Source organism: Schistocerca nitens, chromosome 3 (assembly GCF_023898315.1).
Source record: "Schistocerca nitens isolate TAMUIC-IGC-003100 chromosome 3, iqSchNite1.1, whole genome shotgun sequence".
Taxonomy (NCBI): Eukaryota; Metazoa; Arthropoda; class Insecta; order Orthoptera; family Acrididae; genus Schistocerca; species Schistocerca nitens.
Genome location: NC_064616.1, coordinates 117,809,210 through 117,833,349, shown reverse-complemented (window position 1 = coordinate 117,833,349; position 24,140 = coordinate 117,809,210).

Sequence of the window (24,140 nt, the reverse complement as noted above, 5' to 3'; positions counted from 1 at the left end):
GCTTCAGGCAGACTGGCCACAGTATCTCAAAATGTGTATTTGGGTGAGCAACTGGCAGGAAGCACTATGACTCTCTTAAGGTAGCCAATGCCTCGTCACCAACATAATCCCATCACCAACTTCAGGAAACCGCTTGCAAAGGTAACGAAGCTTCTCATAAGATACACAGCTAGTGGGGTGTCACTTGAGGCAGACTGGCCAAAGTATCAAAAAAATGTGTATTTGGGTGAGCAACTAGCAGGAATCACTATGACACTCATAGGGCAGCCAATGCCTCGTCACCAGCATAATCACATCAGCAACTTCAAGAAACCCCTGGCAAAAGTTACAATGACTCTTAAGATACACAACTAGTGGCGTAGCTATCAGGCAGACTGGAAAGAGTATCTAAAAAAATGTGTATTTGGGTGAAGAACTGGCAGGAATCTCTATGACTCTCTTGAGGTAGCCAGTGATTCGTCACCAGCAGAATCAAATCAGCAACTTCTAGAAACCCCTTTCAAAAGTAACTATGTTTCTCTTAAGATACACAACTAGTGGCGTATCGCTTCAGGCACACTGGAAACAGTATCTAAAAAATGTGTATTTGGGTGAGCAACTGGCACGAAACACTGTGACTCTCTTAGGGTAGCCAATATCTCGTCACCAGTATAATCACATCTCAAAGTCAAGAAACCGCTGGCAAGAGTAACGATGTTTCTCTTAAGATACACAACTAGTGGCGTATCGCTTCAGGCAGACTGGCCACAGTATCTCAAAATGTGTATTTGGGTGAGCAACTGGCAGAAAGCACTATGACTCTCTTAAGGTAGCCAATGCCTCGTCACAAACATAATCCCATCACCAACTTCAGGAAACCGCTTGCAAAGGTAACGAAGCTTCTCATAAGATACACAGCTAGTGTTGTGTCACTTGAGGCAGACTGGCCAAAGTATCAAAAAAATGTGTATTTGGGTGAGCAACTAGCAGGAATCACTATGACACTCATAGGGCAGACAATGCCTCGTCACCAGCATAATCACATCAGCAACTTCAAGAAACCCCTGGCAAAAGTTACAATGACTCTTAAGATACACAACTAGTGGCGTAGCTATCAGGCAGACTGGAAAGAGTATCTAAAAAATGTGTATTTGGGTGAAGAACTGGCAGGAATCTCTATGACTCTCTTGAGGTAGCCTATGATTCGTCACCAGCAGAATCAAATCAGCAACTTCTAGAAACCCCTTTCAAAAGTAACGATGTTTCTCTTAAGATACACAACTAGTGGCGTATCGCTTCAGGCACACTGGAAACAGTATCTAAAAAATGTGTATTTGGGTGAGCAACTGGCACGAAACACTGTGACTCTCTTAGGGTTGCCAATATCTCGTCACCAGTACAATCACATCTTCAAAGTCAAGAAACGGCTGGCAAGAGTAACGATGTTTCTCTTAAGATACACAACTAGTGGCGTATCGCTTCAGGCAGACTGGCCACAGTATCTCAAAATGTGTATTTGGGTGAGCAACTGGCAGAAAGCACTATGACACTCTGAAGGTAGCCAATGCCTCGTCACCAACATAATCACATCACCAACTTCAAGAAACCGCTTGCAAAGGTAACGCAGCTTCTCATAAGATACACAGCTAGTGGGGTGTCACTTGAGGCAGACTGGCCAAAGTATCAAAAAAATGTGTATTTGGGTGAGCAACTAGCAGGAATCACTATGACACTCATAGGGCAGCCAATGCCTCGTCACCAGCATAATCACATCAGCAACTTCAAGAAACCCCTGGCAAAAGTTACAATGACTCTTAAGATACACAACTAGTGGCGTAGCTATCAGGCAGACTGGAAAGAGTATCTAAAAAATGTGTATTTGGGTGAAGAACTGCAGGAATCTCTATAACTCTCTTGAGGTTGCCTATGATTCGTCACCAGCAGAATCAAATCAGCAACTTCTAGAAACCCCTTTCAAAAGTAACGATGTTTCTCTTAAGATACACAACTAGTGGCGTATCGCTTCAGGCACACTGGAAACAGTATCTAAAAAATGTGTATTTGGGTGAGCAACTGGCACGAAACACTGTGACTCTCTTAGGGTTGCCAATATCTCGTCACCAGTACAATCACATCTTCAAAGTCAAGAAACCGCTGGCAAGAGTAACGATGTTTCTCTTAAGATACACAACTAGTGGCGTATCGCCTCAGGCAGACTGGCCACAGTATCTCAAAATGTGTATTTGGGTGAGCAACTGGCAGAAAGCACTATGACTCTCTGAAGGTAGAAAATGCCTCGTCACCAACATAATCACATCACCAACTTCAAGAAACCGCTTGCAAAGGTAACGCAGCTTCTCATAAGATACACAGCTAGTGGGGTGTCACTTGAGGCAGACTGGCCAAAGTATCAAAAAAATGTGTATTTGGGTGAGCAACTAGCAGGAATCACTATGACACTCATAGGGCAGCCAATGCCTCGTCACCAGCATAATCACATCAGCAACTTCAAGAAACCCCTGGCAAAAGTTACAATGACTCTTAAGATACACAACTAGTGGCGTAGCTATCAGGCAGACTGGAAAGTGTGTCTAAAAAATGTGTATTTGGGTGAAGAACTGGCAGGAATCTCTATGACTCTCTTGAGGTAGCCTATGATTCGTCACCAGCAGAATCAAATCAGCAACTTCTAGAAACCCCTTTCAAAAGTAACGATGTTTCTCTTAAGATACACAATTAGTGGCGTATCGCTTCAGGCACACTGGAAACAGTATCTAAAAAATGTGTATTTGGGTGAGCAACTGGCATGAAACACTGTGACTCTCTTAGGGTTGCCAATATCTCGTCACCAGTACAATCACATCTTCAAAGTCAAGAAACCGCTGGCAAGAGTAACGATGTTTCTCTTAAGATACACAACTAGTGGCGTATCGCTTCAGGCAGACTGGCCACAGTATCTCAAAATGTGTATTTGGGTGAGCAACTGGCAGGAAGCACTATGACTCTCTTAAGGTAGTCAATGCCTCGTCACCAACATCATCCCATCACCAACTTCAAGAAACCGCTTGCAAAGGTAACGAAGCTTCTCATAAGATACACAGCTAGTGGGGTGTCACTTGAGGCAGACTGGCCAAAGTATCAAAAAAATGTGTATTTGGGTGAGCAACTAGCAGGAATCACTATGACACTCATAGGGTAGCCAATGCCTCGTCACCAGCATAATCACATCAGCAACTTCAAGAAACCCCTGGCAAAAGTTACAATGACTCTTAAGATACACAACTAGTGGCGTATCTATCAGGCAGACTGGAAAGAGTATCTAAAAAATGTGTATTTGGGTGAAGAACTGGCAGGAATCTCTATGACTCTCTTGAGGTAGCCTATGATTCGTCACCAGCAGAATCAAATCAGCAACTTCTAGAAACCCGTTACAAAAGTAACGATGTTTCTCTTAAGATACACAACTAGTGGCGTATCGCTTCAGGCACACTGGAAACAGTATCTAAAAAATGTGTATTTGGGTGAGCAACTGGCACGAAACACTGTGACTCTCTTAGGGTAACCAATATCTCGTCACCAGTACAATCACATCTTCAAAGTCAAGAAACCGCTGGCAAGAGTAACGATGTTTCTCCTAAGATACACAAGTAGTGGCGTATCGCTTCAGGCAGACTGGCCACAGTATCTCAAAATGTGTATTTGGGTGAGCAACTGGCAGAAAGCACTATGACTCTCTGAAGGTAGCCAATGCCTCGTCACCAACATAATCCCATCACCAACTTCATGAAACCGCTTGCAAAGGTAACGAAGCTTCTCATAAGATACACAGCTAGTGGGGTGTCACTTGAGGCAGACTGGCCAAAGTATCAAAAAAATGTGTATTTGGGTGAGCAACTAGCAGGAATCACTATGACACTCATAGGGTAGCCAATGCCTCGTCACCAGCATAATCACATCAGCAACTTCAAGAAACCCCTGGCAAAAGTTACAATGACTCTTAAGATACACAACTAGTGGCGTAGCTATCAGGCAGACTGGAAAGAGTATCTAAAAAATGTGTATTTGGGTGAAGAACTGGCAGGAATCTCTATGACTCTCTTGAGGTAGCCTATGATTCGTCACCAGCAGAATCAAATCAGCAACTTCTAGAAACCCCTTTCAAAAGTAACGATGTTTCTCTTAAGATACACAATTAGTGGCGTATCGCTTCAGGCACACTGGAAACAGTATCTAAAAAATGTGTATTTGGGTGAGCAACTGGCACGAAACACTGTGACTCTCTTAGGGTTGCCAATATCTCGTCACCAGTACAATCACATCTTCAAAGTCAAGAAACCGCTGGCAAGAGTAACGATGTTTCTCTTAAGATACACAACTAGTGGCGTATCGCTTCAGGCAGACTGGCCACAGTATCTCAAAATGTGTATTTGGGTGAGCAACTGGCAGGAAGCACTATGACTCTCTTAAGGTAGCCAATGCCTCGTCACCAACATAATCCCATCACCAACTTCAGGAAACCGCTTGCAAAGGTAACGAAGCTTCTCATAAGATACACAGCTAGTGGGGTGTCACTTGAGGCAGACTGGCCAAAGTATCAAAAAAATGTGTATTTGGGTGAGCAACTAGCAGGAATCACTATGACACTCATAGGGCAGCCAATGCCTCGTCACCAGCATAATCACATCAGCAACTTCAAGAAACCCCTGGCAAAAGTTACAATGACTCTTAAGATACACAACTAGTGGCGTAGCTATCAGGCAGACTGGAAAGAGTATCTAAAAAATGTGTATTTGGGTGAAGAACTGGCAGGAATCTCTATGACTCTCTTGAGGTAGCCAGTGATTCGTCACCAGCAGAATCAAATCAGCAACTTCTAGAAACCCCTTTCAAAAGTAACGATGTTTCTCTTAAGATACACAACTAGTGGCGTATCGCTTCAGGCACACTGGAAACAGTATCTAAAAAATGTGTATTTGGGTGAGCAACTGGCACGAAACACTGTGACTCTCTTAGGGTAACCAATATCTCGTCACCAGTATAATCACATCTTCAAAGTCAAGAAACCGCTGGCAAGAGTAACGATGTTTCTCTTAAGATACACAACTAGTGGCGTATCGCTTCAGGCAGACTGGCCACAGTATCTCAAAATGTGTATTTGGGTGAGCAACTGGCAGGAAGCACTATGACTCTCTTAAGGTAGCCAATGCCTCGTCACCAACAAAATCCCATCACCAACTTCAGGAAACCGCTTGCAAAGGTAACGAAGCTTCTCATAAGATACACAGCTAGTGGGGTGTCACTTGAGGCAGACTGGCCAAAGTATCAAAAAAATGTGTATTTGGGTGAGCAACTAGCAGGAATCACTATGACACTCATAGGGCAGCCAATGCCTCGTCACCAGCATAATCACATCAGCAACTTCAAGAAACCCCTGGCAAAAGTTACAATGACTCTTAAGATACACAACTAGTGGCGTAGCTATCAGGCAGACTGGAAAGAGTATCTAAAAAATGTGTATTTGGGTGAAGAACTGGCAGGAATCTCTATGACTCTCTTGAGGTAGCCAGTGATTCGTCACCAGCAGAATCAAATCAGCAACTTCTAGAAACCCCTTTCAAAAGTAACGATGTTTCTCTTAAGATACACAATTAGTGGCGTATCGCTTCAGGCACACTGGAAACAGTATCTAAAAAATGTGTATTTGGGTGAGCAACTGGCACGAAACACTGTGACTCTCTTAGGGTTGCCAATATCTCGTCACCAGTACAATCACATCTTCAAAGTCAAGAAACCGCTGGCAAGAGTAACGATGTTTCTCTTAAGATACACAACTAGTGGCGTATCGCTTCAGGCAGACTGGCCACAGTATCTCAAAATGTGTATTTGGGTGAGCAACTGGCAGGAAGCACTATGACTCTCTTAAGGTAGCCAATGCCTCGTCACCAACATAATCCCATCACCAACTTCAGGAAACCGCTTGCAAAGGTAACGAAGCTTCTCATAAGATACACAGCTAGTGGGGTGTCACTTGAGGCAGACTGGCCAAAGTATCAAAAAAATGTGTATTTGGGTGAGCAACTAGCAGGAATCACTATGACACTCATAGGGCAGCCAATGCCTCGTCACCAGCATAATCACATCAGCAACTTCAAGAAACCCCTGGCAAAAGTTACAATGACTCTTAAGATACACAACTAGTGGCGTAGCTATCAGGCAGACTGGAAAGAGTATCTAAAAAATGTGTATTTGGGTGAAGAACTGGCAGGAATCTCTATGACTCTCTTGAGGTAGCCAGTGATTCGTCACCAGCAGAATCAAATCAGCAACTTCAAGAAACCCCTGGCAAAAGTTACAATGACTCTTAAGATACACAACTAGTGGCGTAGCTATCAGGCAGACTGGAAAGAGTATCTAAAAAATGTGTATTTGGGTGAGCAACTGGCACGAAACACTGTGACTCTCTTAGGGTTGCCAATATCTAGTCACCAGTACAATCACATCTTCAAAGTCAAGAAACCGCTGGCAAGAGTAACGATGTTTCTCTTAAGATACACAACTAGTGGCGTATCGCTTCAGGCAGACTGGCCACAGTATCTCAAAATGTGTATTTGGGTGAGCAACTGGCAGAAAGCACTATGACTCTCTGAAGGTAGCCAATGCCTCGTCACCAACATAATCACATCACCAACTTCAAGAAACCGCTTGCAAAGGTAACGCAGCTTCTCATAAGATACACAGCTAGTGGGGTGTCACTTGAGGCAGACTGGCGAAAGTATCAAAAAAATGTGTATTTGGGTGAGCAACTAGCAGGAATCACTATGACACTCATAGGGTAGCCAATGCCTCGTCACCAACATAATCACATCAGCAACTTCAAGAAACCCCTGGCAAAAGTTACAATGACTCTTAAGATACACAACTAGTGGCGTAGCTATCAGGCAGACTGGAAAGAGTATCTAATAAATGTGTATTTGTGTGAAGAACTGGCAGGAATCTCTATGACTCTCTTGAGGTAGCCTATGATTCGTCACCAGCAGAATCAAATCAGCAACTTCTAGAAACCCCTTTCAAAAGTAACGATGTTTCTCTTAAGATACACAATTAGTGGCGTATCGCTTCAGGCACACTGGAAACAGTATCTAAAAAATGTGTATTTGGGTGAGCAACTGGCACGAAACACTGTGACTCTCTTAGGGTTGCCAATATCTCGTCACCAGTACAATCACATCTTCAAAGTCAAGAAACCGCTGGCAAGAGTAACGATGTTTCTCTTAAGATACACAACTAGTGGCGTATCGCTTCAGGCAGACTGGCCACAGTATCTCAAAATGTGTATTTGGGTGAGCAACTGGCAGGAAGCACTATGACTCTCTTAAGGTAGCCAATGCCTCGTCACCAACATAATCCCATCACCAACTTCAGGAAACCGCTTGCAAAGGTAACGAAGCTTCTCATAAGATACACAGCTAGTGGGGTGTCACTTGAGGCAGACTGGCCAAAGTATCAAAAAAATGTGTATTTGGGTGAGCAACTAGCAGGAATCACTATGACACTCATAGGGCAGCCAATGCCTCGTCACCAGCATAATCACATCAGCAACTTCAAGAAACCCCTGGCAAAAGTTACAATGACTCTTAAGATACACAACTAGTGGCGTAGCTATCAGGCAGACTGGAAAGAGTATCTAAAAAATGTGTATTTGGGTGAAGAACTGGCAGGAATCTCTATGACTCTCTTGAGGTAGCCAGTGATTCGTCACCAGCAGAATCAAATCAGCAACTTCTAGAAACCCCTTTCAAAAGTAACGATGTTTCTCTTAAGATACACAACTAGTGGCGTATCGCTTCAGGCACACTGGAAACAGTATCTAAAAAATGTGTATTTGGGTGAGCAACTGGCACGAAACACTGTGACTCTCTTAGGGTAACCAATATCTCGTCACCAGTATAATCACATCTTCAAAGTCAAGAAACCGCTGGCAAGAGTAACGATGTTTCTCTTAAGATACACAACTAGTGGCGTATCGCTTCAGGCAGACTGGCCACAGTATCTCAAAATGTGTATTTGGGTGAGCAACTGGCAGGAAGCACTATGACTCTCTTAAGGTAGCCAATGCCTCGTCACCAACATAATCCCATCACCAACTTCAGGAAACCGCTTGCAAAGGTAACGAAGCTTCTCATAAGATACACAGCTAGTGGGGTGTCACTTGAGGCAGACTGGCCAAAGTATCAAAAAAATGTGTATTTGGGTGAGCAACTAGCAGGAATCACTATGACACTCATAGGGCAGCCAATGCCTCGTCACCAGCATAATCACATCAGCAACTTCAAGAAACCCCTGGCAAAAGTTACAATGACTCTTAAGATACACAACTAGTGGCGTAGCTATCAGGCAGACTGGAAAGAGTATCTAAAAAATGTGTATTTGGGTGAAGAACTGGCAGGAATCTCTATGACTCTCTTGAGGTAGCCAGTGATTCGTCACCAGCAGAATCAAATCAGCAACTTCTAGAAACCCCTTTCAAAAGTAACGATGTTTCTCTTAAGATACACAATTAGTGGCGTATCGCTTCAGGCACACTGGAAACAGTATCTAAAAAATGTGTATTTGGGTGAGCAACTGGCACGAAACACTGTGACTCTCTTAGGGTTGCCAATATCTCGTCACCAGTACAATCACATCTTCAAAGTCAAGAAACCGCTGGCAAGAGTAACGATGTTTCTCTTAAGATACACAACTAGTGGCGTATCGCTTCAGGCAGACTGGCCACAGTATCTCAAAATGTGTATTTGGGTGAGCAACTGGCAGGAAGCACTATGACTCTCTTAAGGTAGCCAATGCCTCGTCACCAACATAATCCCATCACCAACTTCAGGAAACCGCTTGCAAAGGTAACGAAGCTTCTCATAAGATACACGGCTAGTGGGGTGTCACTTGAGGCAGACTGGCCAAAGTATCAAAAAAATGTGTATTTGGGTGAGCAACTAGCAGGAATCACTATGACACTCATAGGGCAGCCAATGCCTCGTCACCAGCATAATCACATCAGCAACTTCAAGAAACCCCTGGCAAAAGTTACAATGACTCTTAAGATACACAACTAGTGGCGTAGCTATCAGGCAGACTGGAAAGAGTATCTAAAAAATGTGTATTTGGGTGAAGAACTGGCAGGAATCTCTATGACTCTCTTGAGGTAGCCAGTGATTCGTCACCAGCAGAATCAAATCAGCAACTTCAAGAAACCCCTGGCAAAAGTTACAATGACTCTTAAGATACACAACTAGTGGCGTAGCTATCAGGCAGACTGGAAAGAGTATCTAAAAAATGTGTATTTGGGTGAGCAACTGGCACGAAACACTGTGACTCTCTTAGGGTTGCCAATATCTCGTCACCAGTACAATCACATCTTCAAAGTCAAGAAACCGCTGGCAAGAGTAACGATGTTTCTCTTAAGATACACAACTAGTGGCGTATCGCTTCAGGCAGACTGGCCACAGTATCTCAAAATGTGTATTTGGGTGAGCAACTGGCAGAAAGCACTATGACTCTCTGAAGGTAGCCAATGCCTCGTCACCAACATAATCACATCACCAACTTCAAGAAACCGCTTGCAAAGGTAACGCAGCTTCTCATAAGATACACAGCTAGTGGGGTGTCACTTGAGGCAGACTGGCGAAAGTATCAAAAAAATGTGTATTTGGGTGAGCAACTAGCAGGAATCACTATGACACTCATAGGGTAGCCAATGCCTCGTCACCAACATAATCACATCAGCAACTTCAAGAAACCCCTGGCAAAAGTTACAATGACTCTTAAGATACACAACTAGTGGCGTAGCTATCAGGCAGACTGGAAAGAGTATCTAAAAAATGTGTATTTGGGTGAAGAACTGGCAGGAATCTCTATGACTCTCTTGAGGTAGCCTATGATTCGTCACCAGCAGAATCAAATCAGCAACTTCTAGAAACCCCTTTCAAAAGTAACGATGTTTCTCTTAAGATACACAACTAGTGGCGTATCGCTTCAGGCACACTGGAAACAGTATCTAAAAAATGTGTATTTGGGTGAGCAACTGGCACGAAACACTGTGACTCTCTTAGGGTTGCCAATATCTCGTCACCAGTACAATCACATCTTCAAAGTCAAGAAACCGCTGGCAAGAGTAACGATGTTTCTCTTAAGATACACAACTAGTGGCGTATCGCTTCAGGCAGACTGGCCACAGTATCTCAAAATGTGTATTTGGGTGAGCAACTGGCAGGAAGCACTAAGACTCTCTTAAGGTAGCCAATGCCTCGTCACCAACATAATCCCATCACCAACTTCAGGAAACCGCTTGCAAAGGTAACGAAGCTTCTCATAAGATACACAGCTAGTGGGGTGTCACTTGAGGCAGACTGGCCAAAGTATCAAAAAAATGTGTATTTGGGTGAGCAACTAGCAGGAATCACTATGACACTCATAGGGCAGCCAATGCCTCGTCACCAGCATAATCACATCAGCAACTTCAAGAAACCCCTGGCAAAAGTTACAATGACTCTTAAGATACACAACTAGTGGCGTAGCTATCAGGCAGACTGGAAAGAGTATCTAAAAAATGTGTATTTGGGTGAAGAACTGGCAGGAATCTCTATGACTCTCTTGAGGTAGCCAGTGATTCGTCACCAGCAGAATCAAATCAGCAACTTCAAGAAACCCCTGGCAAAAGTTACAATGACTCTTAAGATACACAACTAGTGGCGTAGCTATCAGGCAGACTGGAAAGAGTATCTAAAAAATGTGTATTTGGGTGAGCAACTGGCACGAAACACTGTGACTCTCTTAGGGTTGCCAATATCTAGTCACCAGTACAATCACATCTTCAAAGTCAAGAAACCGCTGGCAAGAGTAACGATGTTTCTCTTAAGATACACAACTAGTGGCGTATCGCTTCAGGCAGACTGGCCACAGTATCTCAAAATGTGTATTTGGGTGAGCAACTGGCAGAAAGCACTATGACTCTCTGAAGGTAGCCAATGCCTCGTCACCAACATAATCACATCACCAACTTCAAGAAACCGCTTGCAAAGGTAACGCAGCTTCTCATAAGATACACAGCTAGTGGGGTGTCACTTGAGGCAGACTGGCGAAAGTATCAAAAAAATGTGTATTTGGGTGAGCAACTAGCAGGAATCACTATGACACTCATAGGGTAGCCAATGCCTCGTCACCAACATAATCACATCAGCAACTTCAAGAAACCCCTGGCAAAAGTTACAATGACTCTTAAGATACACAACTAGTGGCGTAGCTATCAGGCAGACTGGAAAGAGTATCTAATAAATGTGTATTTGTGTGAAGAACTGGCAGGAATCTCTATGACTCTCTTGAGGTAGCCTATGATTCGTCACCAGCAGAATCAAATCAGCAACTTCTAGAAACCCCTTTCAAAAGTAACGATGTTTCTCTTAAGATACACAATTAGTGGCGTATCGCTTCAGGCACACTGGAAACAGTATCTAAAAAATGTGTATTTGGGTGAGCAACTGGCACGAAACACTGTGACTCTCTTAGGGTTGCCAATATCTCGTCACCAGTACAATCACATCTTCAAAGTCAAGAAACCGCTGGCAAGAGTAACGATGTTTCTCTTAAGATACACAACTAGTGGCGTATCGCTTCAGGCAGACTGGCCACAGTATCTCAAAATGTGTATTTGGGTGAGCAACTGGCAGGAAGCACTATGACTCTCTTAAGGTAGCCAATGCCTCGTCACCAACATAATCCCATCACCAACTTCAGGAAACCGCTTGCAAAGGTAACGAAGCTTCTCATAAGATACACAGCTAGTGGGGTGTCACTTGAGGCAGACTGGCCAAAGTATCAAAAAAATGTGTATTTGGGTGAGCAACTAGCAGGAATCACTATGACACTCATAGGGCAGCCAATGCCTCGTCACCAGCATAATCACATCAGCAACTTCAAGAAACCCCTGGCAAAAGTTACAATGACTCTTAAGATACACAACTAGTGGCGTAGCTATCAGGCAGACTGGAAAGAGTATCTAAAAAATGTGTATTTGGGTGAAGAACTGGCAGGAATCTCTATGACTCTCTTGAGGTAGCCAGTGATTCGTCACCAGCAGAATCAAATCAGCAACTTCTAGAAACCCCTTTCAAAAGTAACGATGTTTCTCTTAAGATACACAACTAGTGGCGTATCGCTTCAGGCACACTGGAAACAGTATCTAAAAAATGTGTATTTGGGTGAGCAACTGGCACGAAACACTGTGACTCTCTTAGGGTAACCAATATCTCGTCACCAGTATAATCACATCTTCAAAGTCAAGAAACCGCTGGCAAGAGTAACGATGTTTCTCTTAAGATACACAACTAGTGGCGTATCGCTTCAGGCAGACTGGCCACAGTATCTCAAAATGTGTATTTGGGTGAGCAACTGGCAGGAAGCACTATGACTCTCTTAAGGTAGCCAATGCCTCGTCACCAACATAATCCCATCACCAACTTCAGGAAACCGCTTGCAAAGGTAACGAAGCTTCTCATAAGATACACAGCTAGTGGGGTGTCACTTGAGGCAGACTGGCCAAAGTATCAAAAAAATGTGTATTTGGGTGAGCAACTAGCAGGAATCACTATGACACTCATAGGGCAGCCAATGCCTCGTCACCAGCATAATCACATCAGCAACTTCAAGAAACCCCTGGCAAAAGTTACAATGACTCTTAAGATACACAACTAGTGGCGTAGCTATCAGGCAGACTGGAAAGAGTATCTAAAAAATGTGTATTTGGGTGAAGAACTGGCAGGAATCTCTATGACTCTCTTGAGGTAGCCAGTGATTCGTCACCAGCAGAATCAAATCAGCAACTTCTAGAAACCCCTTTCAAAAGTAACGATGTTTCTCTTAAGATACACAATTAGTGGCGTATCGCTTCAGGCACACTGGAAACAGTATCTAAAAAATGTGTATTTGGGTGAGCAACTGGCACGAAACACTGTGACTCTCTTAGGGTTGCCAATATCTCGTCACCAGTACAATCACATCTTCAAAGTCAAGAAACCGCTGGCAAGAGTAACGATGTTTCTCTTAAGATACACAACTAGTGGCGTATCGCTTCAGGCAGACTGGCCACAGTATCTCAAAATGTGTATTTGGGTGAGCAACTGGCAGGAAGCACTATGACTCTCTTAAGGTAGCCAATGCCTCGTCACCAACATAATCCCATCACCAACTTCAGGAAACCGCTTGCAAAGGTAACGAAGCTTCTCATAAGATACACGGCTAGTGGGGTGTCACTTGAGGCAGACTGGCCAAAGTATCAAAAAAATGTGTATTTGGGTGAGCAACTAGCAGGAATCACTATGACACTCATAGGGCAGCCAATGCCTCGTCACCAGCATAATCACATCAGCAACTTCAAGAAACCCCTGGCAAAAGTTACAATGACTCTTAAGATACACAACTAGTGGCGTAGCTATCAGGCAGACTGGAAAGAGTATCTAAAAAATGTGTATTTGGGTGAAGAACTGGCAGGAATCTCTATGACTCTCTTGAGGTAGCCAGTGATTCGTCACCAGCAGAATCAAATCAGCAACTTCAAGAAACCCCTGGCAAAAGTTACAATGACTCTTAAGATACACAACTAGTGGCGTAGCTATCAGGCAGACTGGAAAGAGTATCTAAAAAATGTGTATTTGGGTGAGCAACTGGCACGAAACACTGTGACTCTCTTAGGGTTGCCAATATCTCGTCACCAGTACAATCACATCTTCAAAGTCAAGAAACCGCTGGCAAGAGTAACGATGTTTCTCTTAAGATACACAACTAGTGGCGTATCGCTTCAGGCAGACTGGCCACAGTATCTCAAAATGTGTATTTGGGTGAGCAAATGGCAGAAAGCACTATGACACTCATAGGGTAGCCAATGCCTCGTCACCAACATAATCACATCAGCAACTTCAAGAAACCCCTGGCAAAAGTTACAATGACTCTTAAGATACACAACTAGTGGCGTAGCTATCAGGCAGACTGGAAAGAGTATCTAAAAAATGTGTATTTGGGTGAAGAACTGGCAGGAATCTCTATGACTCTCTTGAGGTAGCCTATGATTCGTCACCAGCAGAATCAAATCAGCAACTTCTAGAAACCCCTTTCAAAAGTAACGATGTTTCTCTTAAGATACACAATTAGTGGCGTATCGCTTCAGGCACACTGGAAACAGTATCTAAAAAATGTGTATTTGGGTGAGCAACTGGCACGAAACACTGTGACTCTCTTAGGGTTGCCAATATCTCGTCACCAGTACAATCACATCTTCAAAGTCAAGAAACCGCTGGCAAGAGTAACGATGTTTCTCTTAAGATACACAACTAGTGGCGTATCGCTTCAGGCAGACTGGCCACAGTATCTCAAAAAGTGTATTTGGGTGAGCAACTGGCAGGAAGCACTATGACTCTCTGAAGGTAGCCAATGCCTCGTCACCAACATAATCCCATCACCAACTTCAGGAAACCGCTTGCAAAGGTAACGAAGCTTCTCATAAGATACACAGCTAGTGGGGTGTCACTTGAGGCAGACTGGCCAAAGTATCAAAAAAATGTGTATTTGGGTGAGCAACTAGCAGGAATCACTATGACACTCATAGGGTAGCCAATGCCTCGTCACCAGCATAATCACTTCAGCAACTTCAAGAAACCCCTGGCAAAAGTTACAATGACTCTTAAGATACACAACTAGTGGCGTAGCTATCAGGCAGACTGGAAAGAGTATCTAAAAAATGTGTATTTGGGTGAAGAACTGGCAGGAATCTCTATGACTCTCTTGAGGTAGCCAATGCCTCGTCACCAGCAGAATCAAATCAGCAACTTCTAGAAACCCCTGGCAAAAGTAACGATGTTTCTCTTAAGATACACAACTAGTGGCGTATCGCTTCAGGCACACTGGAAACAGTATCTAAAAAATGTGTATTTGGGTGAGCAACTGGCACGAAACACTGTGACTCTCTTAGGGTTGCCAATATCTCGTCACCAGTACAATCACATCTTCAAAGTCAAGAAACCGCTGGCAAGAGTAACGATGTTTCTCTTAAGATACACAACTAGTGGCGTATCGCTTCAGGCAGACTGGCCACAGTATCTCAAAATGTGTATTTGGGTGAGCAACTGGCAGAAAGCACTATGACACTCATAGGGTAGCCAATGCCTCGTCACCAACATAATCACATCAGCAACTTCAAGAAACCCCTGGCAAAAGTTACAATGACTCTTAAGATACACAACTAGTGGCGTAGCTATCAGGCAGACTGGAAAGAGTATCTAAAAAATGTGTATTTGGGTGAAGAACTGGCAGGAATCTCTATGACTCTCTTGAGGTAGCCTATGATTCGTCACCAGCAGAATCAAATCAGCAACTTCTAGAAACCCCTTTCAAAAGTAACGATGTTTCTCTTAAGATACACAATTAGTGGCGTATCGCTTCAGGCACACTGGAAACAGTATCTAAAAAATGTGTATTTGGGTGAGCAACTGGCACGAAACACTGTGACTCTCTTAGGGTTGCCAATATCTCGTCACCAGTACAATCACATCTTCAAAGTCAAGAAACCGCTGGCAAGAGTAACGATGTTTCTCTTAAGATACACAACTAGTGGCGTATCGCTTCAGGCAGACTGGCCACAGTATCTCAAAAAGTGTATTTGGGTGAGCAACTGGCAGGAAGCACTATGACTCTCTGAAGGTAGCCAATGCCTCGTCACCAACATAATCCCATCACCAACTTCAGGAAACCGCTTGCAAAGGTAACGAAGCTTCTCATAAGATACACAGCTAGTGGGGTGTCACTTGAGGCAGACTGGCCAAAGTATCAAAAAAATGTGTATTTGGGTGAGCAACTAGCAGGAATCACTATGACACTCATAGGGTAGCCAATGCCTCGTCACCAGCATAATCACATCAGCAACTTCAAGAAACCCCTGGCAAAAGTTACAATGACTCTTAAGATACACAACTAGTGGCGTAGCTATCAGGCAGACTGGAAAGAGTATCTAAAAAATGTGTATTTGGGTGAAGAACTGGCAGGAATCTCTATGACTCTCTTGAGGTAGCCAATGCCTCGTCACCAGCAGAATCAAATCAGCAACTTCTAGAAACCCCTGGCAAAAGTAACGATGTTTCTCTTAAGATACACAACTAGTGGCGTATCGCTTCAGGCACACTGGAAACAGTATCTAAAAAATGTGTATTTGGGTGAGCAACTGGCACGAAACACTCTGACTCTCTTAGGGTTGCCAATATCTCGTCACCAGTACAATCACATCTTCAAAGTCAAGAAACCGCTGGCAAGAGTAACGATGTTTCTCTTAAGATACACAACTAGTGGCGTATCGCTTCAGGCAGACTGGCCACAGTATCTCAAAATGTGTATTTGGGTGAGCAACTGGCAGAAAGCACTATGACTCTCTGAAGGTAGCCAATGCCTCGTCACCAACATAATCACATCACCAACTTCAAGAAACCGCTTGCAAAGGTAACGCAGCTTCTCATAAGATACACAGCTAGTGGGGTGTCACTTGAGGCAGACTGGCCAAAGTATCAAAAAAATGTGTATTTGGGTGAGCAACTAGCAGGAATCACTATGACACTCATAGGGTAGCCAATGCCTCGTCACCAACATAATCACATCAGCAACTTCAAGAAACCCCTGGCAAAAGTTACAATGACTCTTAAGATACACAACTAGTGGCGCAGCTATCAGGCAGACTGGAAAGAGTATCTAAAAAATGTGTATTTGTGTGAAGAACTGGCAGGAATCTCTATGACTCTCTTGAGGTAGCCTATGATTCGTCACCAGCAGAATCAAATCAGCAACTTCTAGAAACCCCTTTCAAAAGTAACGATGGTTCTCTTAAGATACACAATTAGTGGCGTATCGCTTCAGGCACACTGGAAACAGTATCTAAAAAATGTGTATTTGGGTGAGCAACTGGCACGAAACACTGTGACTCTCTTAGGTTTGCCAATATCTCGTCACCAGTACAATCACATCTTCAAAGTCAAGAAACCGCTGGCAAGAGTAACGATGTTTCTCTTAAGATACACAACTAGTGGCGTATCGCTTCAGGCAGACTGGCCACAGTATCTCAAAATGTGTATTTGGGTGAGCAACTGGCAGGAAGCACTATGACTCTCTTAAGGTAGCCAATGCCTCGTCACCAACATAATCCCATCACCAACTTCAGGAAACCGCTTGCAAAGGTAACGAAGCTTCTCATAAGATACACAGCTAGTGGGGTGTCACTTGAGGCAGACTGGCCAAAGTATCAAAAAAATGTGTATTTGGGTGAGCAACTAGCAGGAATCACTATGACACTCATAGGGCAGCCAATGCCTCGTCACCAGCATAATCACATCAGCAACTTCAAGAAACCCCTGGCAAAAGTTACAATGACTCTTAAGATACACAACTAGTGGCGTAGCTATCAGGCAGACTGGAAAGAGTATCTAAAAAATGTGTATTTGGGTGAAGAACTGGCAGGAATCTCTATGACTCTCTTGAGGTAGCCAGTGATTCGTCACCAGCAGAATCAAATCAGCAACTTCTAGAAACCCCTTTCAAAAGTAACGATGTTTCTCTTAAGATACACAACTAGTGGCGTATCGCTTCAGGCACACTGGAAACAGTATCTAAAAAATGTGTATTTGGGTGAGCAACTGGCACGAAACACTGTGACTCTCTTAGGGTAACCAATATCTCGTCACCAGTATAATCACATCTTCAAAGTCAAGAAACCGCTGGCAAGAGTAACGATGTTTCTCTTAAGATACACAACTAGTGGCGTATCGCTTCAGGCAGACTGGCCACAGTATCTCAAAATGTGTATTTGGGTGAGCAACTGGCAGGAAGCACTATGACTCTCTTAAGGTAGCCAATGCCTCGTCACCAACATAATCCCATCACCAACTTCAGGAAACCGCTTGCAAAGGTAACGAAGCTTCTCATAAGATACACAGCTAGTGGGGTGTCACTTGAGGCAGACTGGCCAAAGTATCAAAAAAATGTGTATTTGGGTGAGCAACTAGCAGGAATCACTATGACACTCATAGGGCAGCCAATGCCTCGTCACCAGCATAATCACATCAGCAACTTCAAGAAACCCCTGGCAAAAGTTACAATGACTCTTAAGATACACAACTAGTGGCGTAGCTATCAGGCAGACTGGAAAGAGTATCTAAAAAATGTGTATTTGGGTGAAGAACTGGCAGGAATCTCTATGACTCTCTTGAGGTAGCCAGTGATTCGTCACCAGCAGAATCAAATCAGCAACTTCTAGAAACCCCTTTCAAAAGTAACGATGTTTCTCTTAAGATACACAATTAGTGGCGTATCGCTTCAGGCACACTGGAAACAGTATCTAAAAAATGTGTATTTGGGTGAGCAACTGGCACGAAACACTGTGACTCTCTTAGGGTTGCCAATATCTCGTCACCAGTACAATCACATCTTCAAAGTCAAGAAACCGCTGGCAAGAGTAACGATGTTTCTCTTAAGATACACAACTAGTGGCGTATCGCTTCAGGCAGACTGGCCACAGTATCTCAAAATGTGTATTTGGGTGAGCAACTGGCAGGAAGCACTATGACTCTCTTAAGGTAGCCAATGCCTCGTCACCAACATAATCCCATCACCAACTTCAGGAAACCGCTTGCAAAGGTAACGAAGCTTCTCATAAGATACACAGCTAGTGGGGTGTCACTTGAGGCAGACTGGCCAAAGTATCAAAAACATGTGTATTTGGGTGAGCAACTAGCAGGAATCACTATGACACTCATAGGGCAGCCAATGCCTCGTCACCAGCATAATCACATCAGCAACTTCAAGAAACCCCTCTTCTAAAGTTACAATGACTCTTAAGATACACAACTAGTGGCGTAGCTATCAGGCAGACTGGAAAGAGTATCTAAAAAATGTGTATTTGGGTGAAGAACTGGCAGGAATCTCTATGACTCTCTTGAGGTAGCCAGTGATTCGTCACCAGCAGAATCAAATCAGCAACTTCAAGAAACCCCTGGCAAAAGTTACAATGACTCTTAAGATACACAACTAGTGGCGTAGCTATCAGGCAGACTGGAAAGAGTATCTAAAAAATGTGTATTTGGGTGAGCAACTGGCACGAAACACTGTGACTCTCTTAGGGTTGCCAATATCTCGTCACCAGTACAATCACATCTTCAAAGTCAAGAAACCGCTGGCAAGAGTAACGATGTTTCTCTTAAGATACACAACTAGTGGCGTATCGCTTCAGGCAGACTGGCCACAGTATCTCAAAATGTGTATTTGGGTGAGCAACTGGCAGAAAGCACTATGACTCTCTGAAGGTAGCCAATGCCTCGTCACCAACATAATCACATCACCAACTTCAAGAAACCGCTTGCAAAGGTAACGCAGCTTCTCATAAGATACACAGCTAGTGGGGTGTCACTTGAGGCAGACTGGCGAAAGTATCAAAAAAATGTGTATTTGGGTGAGCAACTAGCAGGAATCACTATGACACTCATAGGGTAGCCAATGCCTCGTCACCAACATAATCACATCAGCAACTTCAAGAAACCCCTGGCAAAAGTTACAATGACTCTTAAGATACACAACTAGTGGCGTAGCTATCAGGCAGACTGGAAAGAGTATCTAAAAAATGTGTATTTGGGTGAAGAACTGGCAGGAATCTCTATGACTCTCTTGAGGTAGCCAATGCCTCGTCACCAGCAGAATCAAATCAGCAACTTCTAGAAACCCCTGGCAAAAGTAACGATGTTTCTCTTAAGATACACAACTAGTGGCGTATCGCTTCAGGCACACTGGAAACAGTATCTAAAAAATGTGTATTTGGGTGAGCAACTGGCACGAAACACTGTGACTCTCTTAGGGTAACCAATATCTCGTCACCAGTATAATCACATCTTCAAAGTCAAGAAACCGCTGGCAAGAGTAACGATGTTTCTCTTAAGATACACAACTAGTGGCGTATCGCTTCAGGCAGACTGGCCACAGTATCTCAAAATGTGTATTTGGGTGAGCAACTGGCAGAAAGCACTATGACTCTCTTAAGGTAGCCAATGCCTCGTCACCAACATAATCACATCACCAACTTCAAGAAACCGCTTGCAAAGGTAACGCAGCTTCTCATAAGATACACAGCTAGTGGGGTGTCACTTGAGGCAGACTGGCCAAAGTATCAAAAAAATGTGTATTTGGGTGAGCAACTAGCAGGAATCGCTATGACACTCATAGGGTAGCCAATGCCTCGTCACCAGCATAATCACATCAGCAACTTCAAGAAACCCCTGGCAAAAGTTACAATGACTCTTAAGATACACAACTAGTGGCGTAGCTATCAGGCAGACTGGAAAGAGTAACTAAAAAATGTGTATTTGGGTGAAGAACTGGCAGGAATCTCTATGACTCTCTTGAGGTAGCCTATGATTCGTCACCAGCAGAATCAAATCAGCAACTTCTAGAAACCCCTTTCAAAAGTAACGATGTTTCTCTTAAGATACACAACTAGTGGCGTATCGCTTCAGGCACACTGGAAACAGTATCTAAAAAATGTGTATTTGGGTGAGCAACTGGCACGAAACACTGTGACTCTCTTAGGGTTGCCAATATCTCGTCACCAGTACAATCACATCTTCAAAGTCAAGAAACCGCTGGCAAGAGTAACGATGTTTCTCTTAAGATACACAACTAGTGGCGTATCGCTTCAGGAAGAATGGCCACAGTATCTCAAAATGTGTATTTGGGTGAGCAACTGGCAGGAAGCACTTTGACTCTCTTAAGGTAGCCAATGCCTCGTCACCAACATAATCCCATCACCAACTTCAAGAAACCGCTTGCAAAGGTAACGAAGCTTATAATAAGATACACAGCTAGTGGGGTGTCACTTGAGGCAGACTGGCCAAAGTATCAAAAAAATGTGTATTTGGGTGAGCAACTAGCAGGAATCACTATGACACTCATAGGGTAGCCAATGCCTCGTCACCAGCATAATCACATCAGCAACTTCAAGAAACCCCTGGCAAAAGTTACAATGACTCTTAAGATACACAACTAGTGGCGTAGCTATCAGGCAGACTGGAAAGAGTATCTAAAAAATGTGTATTTGTGTGAAGAACTGGCAGGAATCTCTATGACTCTCTTGAGGTAGCCTATGATTCGTCACCAGCAGAATCAAATCAGCAACTTCTAGAAACCCCTTTCAAAAGTAACGATGTTTCTCTTAAGATACACAACTAGTGGCGTATCGCTTCAGGCACACTGGAAACAGTATCTAAAAAATATGTATTTGGGTGAGCAACTGGCACGAAACACTGTGACTCTCTTAGGGTTGCCAATATCTCGTCACCAGTACAATCACATCTTCAAAGTCAAGAAACCGCTGGTAAGAGTAACGATGTTTCTCTTAAGATACACAACTAGTGGCGTATCGCTTCAGGCAGACTGGCCACAGTATCTCAAAATGTGTATTTGGGTGAGCAACTGGCAGAAAGCACTATGACTCTCTGAAGGTAGCCAATGCCTGGTCACCAACATAATCACATCACCAACTTCAAGAAACCGCTTGCAAAGGTAACGCAGCTTCTCATAAGATACACAGCTAGTGGGGTGTCACTTGAGGCAGACTGGCCAAAGTATCAAAAAAATGTGTATTTGGGTGAGCAACTAGCAGGAATCACTATGACACTCATAGGGTAGCCAATGCCTCGTCACCAGCATAATCACATCAGCAACTTCAAGAAACCCCTGGCAAAAGTTACAATGACTCTTAAGATACACAACTAGTGGCGTAGCTATCAGGCAGACTGGAAAGAGTATCTAAAAAATGTGTATTTGGGTGAAGAACTGGCAGGAATCTCTGTGACTCTCTTGAGGTAGCCAACGCCTCGTCACCAGCAGAATCAAATCAGCAACTTCTAGAAACCCCTGGCAAAAGTAACGATGTTTCTCTTAAGATACACAACTAGTGGCGTATCGCTTCAGGCACACTGGAAACAGTATCTAATAATTTTGTATTTGGGTGAGCAACTGGCACGAAACACTGTGACTCTCTTAGGTTAACCAATATCTCGTCACCAGTATAATCACAGCTTCAAAGTCAAGAAACCGCTGGCAAGAGTAACGATGTTTCTCTTAAGATACACAACTAGTGGCGTATCGTTTCAGGCAGACTGGCCACAGTATCTCAAAATGTGTATTTGGGTGAGCAACTGGCAGGAAGCACTATGACTCTCTTAAGGTAGCCAATGCCTCGTCACCAACATAATCCCATCACCAAATTCAAGAAACCGCTTGCAAAGGTAACGAAGCTTCTCATAAGATACACAGCTAGTGGGGTGTCACTTGAGGCAGACTGGCCAAAGTATAAAAAAAATGTGTATTTGGGTGAGCAACTAGCAGGAATCACTATGACACTCATAGGGTAGCCAATGCCTCGTCACCAGCATAATCACATCAGCAACTTCAAGAAACCCCTGGCAAAAGTTACAATGACTCTTAAGATACACAAATAGTGGCGTAGCTATCAGGCAGACTGGAAAGAGTATCTAAAAAATGTGTATTTGGGTGAAGAACTGGCAGGAATCTCTATGACTCTCTTGAGGTAGCCAATGCCTCGTCACCAGCAGAATCAAATCAGCAACTTCTAGAAACCCCTGGCAAAAGTAACGATGTTTCTCTTAAGATACACAACTAGTGGCGTATCGCTTCAGGCACACTGGAAACAGTATCTAAAAAATGTGTATTTGGGTGAGCAACTGGCACGAAACACTCTGACTCTCTTAGGGTAACCAATATCTCGTCACCAGTATAATCACATCTTCAAAGTCAAGAAACCGCTGGCAAGAGTAACGATGTTTCTCTTAAGATACACAACTAGTGGCGTATCGCTTCAGGCAGACTGGCCACAGTATCTCAAAATGTGTATTTGGGTGAGCAACTGGCAGAAAGCACTATGACTCTCTTAAGGTAGCCAATGCCTCGTCACAAACATAATCCCATCACCAACTTCAGGAAACCGCTTGCAAAGGAAACGAAGCTTCTCATAAGATACACAGCTAGTGGGGTGTCACTTGAGGCAGACTGGCCAAAGTATCAAAAAAATGTGTATTTGTGTGAGCAACTAGCAGGAATCGCTATGACACTCATAGGGCAGACAATGCCTCGTCACCAGCATAATCACATCAGCAACTTCAAGAAACCCCTGGCAAAAGTTACAATGACTCTTAAGATACACAACTAGTGGCGTAGCTATCAGGCAGACTGGAAAGAGTATCTAAAAAATGTGTATTTGTGTGAGGAACTGGCAGGAATCTCTATGACTCTCTTGAGGTAGCCTATGATTCGTCACCAGCAGAATCAAATCAGCAACTTCTAGAAACCCCTTTCAAAAGTAACGATGTTTCTCTTAAGATACACAACTAGTGGCGTATCGCTTCAGGCACACTGGATACAGTATCTAAAAAATGTGTATTTGGGTGAGCAACTGGCACGAAACACTGTGACTCTCTTAGGGTTGCCAATATCTCGTCACCAGTACAATCACATCTTCAAAGTCAAGAAACCGCTGGCAAGAGTAACGATGTTTCTCTTAAGATACACAACTAGTGGCGTATCGCTTCAGGCAGACTGGCCACAGTATCTCAAAATGTGTATTTGGGTGAGCAACTGGCAGGAAGCACTATGACTCTCTTAAGGTAGCCAATGCCTCGTCACCAACATAATCCCATCACCAACTTCAGGAAACCGCTTGCAAAGGTAACGAAGCTTCTCATAAGATACACAGCTAGTGGGGTGTCACTTGAGGCAGACTGGCCAAAGTATCAAAAAAATGTGTATTTGGGTGAGCAACTAGCAGGAATCACTATGACACTCATAGGGCAGCCAATGCCTCGTCACCAGCAAAATCACATCAGCAACTTCAAGAAACCCCTGGCAAAAGTAACAATGACTCTTAAGATACACAACTAGTGGCGTAGCTATCAGGCAGACTGGAAAGAGTATCTAAAAAATGTGTATTTGGGTGAAGAACTGGCAGGAATCTCTATGACTCTCTTCAGGTAGCCAGTGATTCGTCACCAGCAGAATCAAATCAGCAACTTCTAGAAACCCCT